The 3,162-nt window shown below is 37.8% G+C and overlaps 1 long non-coding RNA gene across 1 annotated transcript; it reads right to left on the reverse strand.

Annotated features, from left to right (window-relative positions):
• Positions 1-955: 955 nt before the first annotated feature.
• Positions 956-1,660, reverse strand: LOC110681259. Its single transcript, XR_002503140.1, has 2 exons — positions 1,516-1,660; positions 956-1,208 (listed from the first exon to the last, which is right to left on the reverse strand). It is a non-coding gene; the product is annotated as an uncharacterized LOC110681259 (long non-coding RNA).
• Positions 1,661-3,162: the final 1,502 nt, after the last annotated feature.

Here is a 3,162-nt window from a genome sequence, read left to right on the forward strand (position 1 = left end):
AAACCAAATTTCAGTTTCCTTAGGTATAACCTTTCGTCAAAATGAACAAATTTTGAGTTTGTAACTGAAGATTTTTCTGGTCTAGGCCACCCTAGCATGGAGCAAGCATCAACCGACGCGCCTTCGCAGGAAAAGTTCCCATTACGACTCCTTTAACGAGGCAAGCGTGCAAGCTATACATCCGAGAGATACACTTTAAGACCGAAAGCGGAGAGATGCTCTCTGAAACAGAACAGATACATATAATTAACATTAAATTTTATGACGAAAGTATTTCAGGGCTCCGCAATATATGTATACTGTTGGCGCGGGTGCACGACGTTAGGCATAAATACGTTAGGCATAAGGACGTTAGGCATAAGTACGATAGGCATAAATACGATAGGCATAATGGACGTTTGGCATAATGGATGTTTGGCATAATGGACATTAGGCATAATGGACGATAGGCATAATTCTCAAAATAAAAAAATGAGATTATTTGTGTGAAAAGTGAGCTGACTTTTTTGGTAATTGTGGAGGGCTTCAAAGATCAAAATTGTGTCCTTTGAAATACGATTGCAGTCGTTCCATAGTTGTGAATCCTTTGAGGTCAATTTCTAGGACAAAAGTTGATAAAATGATTGGCATGGAAATGCTGTTAATTGCCTTCATTAGCTTTGTAGTAACTTTCCATAGAGTAAAGCCATGCTGGAGGTTTTTTAGTTCGGTTTCAAGTCCATCGAGGATCCTTTGCCATGAAGTGCAAACGTGTTCATGTGTCGTGAACAAATAAGAATGTAAAATGGCTACCTTGGCAAAGCAAACATTTGGTTAATAACTGTGGAAGTGCTCCTAGAACACAAAGCTAAAAGCTTGAGTTGGGGAGTAATGCCAAGAATATGAATGATGCTGTAACTGCTGCTAATCTTTTGAGTTAGGTCGTACACATTTTATTGACAAATTTTTCATCAGAGATTATCTCTTCTTTAAATTGGAGGCTGTTCTTTATAGTTAAACTGTCGACAAAATTATTGTAGTTAGTGCTGCTAATGTTCAAATCAGAATTTTTTTCTTCTTTCATAATTAAACTGTTTTTTCGAGACGTACTTATTCAAAAATTAATATCACTATTGCTCTTAATACTTCCATCATACATTTTCCCTTCTTTGGATCATAGGCTGTTCTTTATACCTATACGGTCAATTTAATGACTGTAAGAAAGGGACCTTCTTCCAACAATATGCTGTTTTGTTGGTTCTTGCTGTTCTAATAGTTATTGGAATTGTTGGTGTAAATATTCCCATTAAAAAATGCACGCCATTCTTAATGCTAAATGCTATGTTATGTTAAATTTGAGATTGAATGTTAAATTGACTTGAAATCAAATTTTACTTTTCAAACGCGAAGAATTTCAAATGTTTTCAAGGTGCTTTTGGTAATACTTTCAAATGTGGCTGATCAAAATTGTTTGAAAACCATCGAAAATTGTTGGCAGAAGAGGCAAAAGAACTGTTTTCACCACATTAAATTGACGAGCAGACTCGGAGTGGGAATGTTACGCTCTTATTGGCGTCACACTACCAGAATATTATTGTTGAAGATTATATCGCCTATCGTAACATGAATTTTTTGCTTGACTCTAGATTGCTGTCAACAAGTTAATTATTTGCATTATAAGTATTAATAATTATATGGAAGATTTCCCTTCTTTAGAATTAACGCAATTATGTAAGAGAAATGTAAGAAATGGTATAAACTCACCAAACTAAACATCTCTAGAAATGAATAACACTTGCACATTGCAATTAAAAATAGATACTTACAAAAATGGATTGAACTGGACTTTAGAATTATAACAATGACCATGATAATAATCTTCTTCCATATCTTGCGATAATCGATTCATTGTTAAATTTCATAACACCGGAAATTGCATTTATAACCAACCAATTAACCCACCCCCTCGTAACGCTTTTTGTGTGAATTTTCCACACTTTTTAAAAGCTGTTACATTTTAAAGCACCCACCCACCCCCATCAACGTAATGGCATTTTTAAATGGACCCGAATAATTTTCGATATGAGAAGAGTTTTTGAATTACATACACGCAAGTTATTTTATGCCAAACGTCCATTATGCCTAACGTATTTTATGCCTAACGTCCATTATGCCTAATGTCTTTATGCCTATCGTCAATTATGCCTAACATACTTATGCCTAACGTCCTTATGCCTAACGTCTTTATGCCTAATGGGGTATACTCTGTTGGCGCGGCGGCGGCGGTTTGGTACGCGCAGAAAGAATTCTGATCCGAAGGGTGCTAATCGAGAGGGAGACGAAAGCGGAGAGAGGCATTCCATACACATGTTACGAGAAGTAACGTCATACATTGCATCGACATGGTGCAGCGCTACAAGAAACGTAATCGACAGGTGTAGTTTTCCCCTCCTGCTGCTACTGCTACTTACTTACCATATTTCCTTCGCACGAATCAATGAGCCGTTCTGTTAGGGAGCAAGAGGTTCATTAATTAATGGAAATATATTTTCACTCAAGGCTTTATCATCGGGACTCGATCGAGTGCTTGCAGGTGACCGCAGATAGCCATCGTTCTCGATTTGCGTGCTCCCAGTTGGAAGAAACCGATCGGATCGAAGAAAACCGCGCTTTTCGATCATCCAACAGCGATGCCATATCAGAGTATTGAAGTATAAAAGTATTGAATCCGTATATTTGACTTACATGACAAAGGAATTACAGGTATGGAAAATCAGGACTGTTTAACTTTAAAATGCAATTTTACGAGATTGGGAGTGGTGTGCAGTGATGGAAAGTGGCGAACGCTTCATCTGAACTGGAACAAAAACAAAACCAAACGCTCCCGAGCGTCAGAGCGCTGGCTTACTCGCATCTGTCGACTCCCGAGTAACTGAAGCAAAAAGTGATTCGCGAACGTGTTCGGAGCTGCTCAGAGGCATATTGTGCTTTTCGGAAAAAAAGCTGCTTACCCTCCAGATTTATGGTTTTCAAGGGCTTTTGACTACAAACTAGTAGTTTACTATCGATATGATGGTTATACAATTAATTTGTCTGTCAAAACCATAATAAATCACACCTTGCTCGGTTACTCGCGAGTAAACGCTCGCGAGCTTGTTGCTACTTCTTTTGAAATGTTTCTCC

Source organism: Aedes aegypti, unplaced genomic scaffold (assembly GCF_002204515.2).
Source record: "Aedes aegypti strain LVP_AGWG unplaced genomic scaffold, AaegL5.0 Primary Assembly AGWG_AaegL5_hic_scaff_624_PBJ_arrow, whole genome shotgun sequence".
Lineage (NCBI taxonomy): Eukaryota > Metazoa > Arthropoda > Insecta > Diptera > Culicidae > Aedes > Aedes aegypti.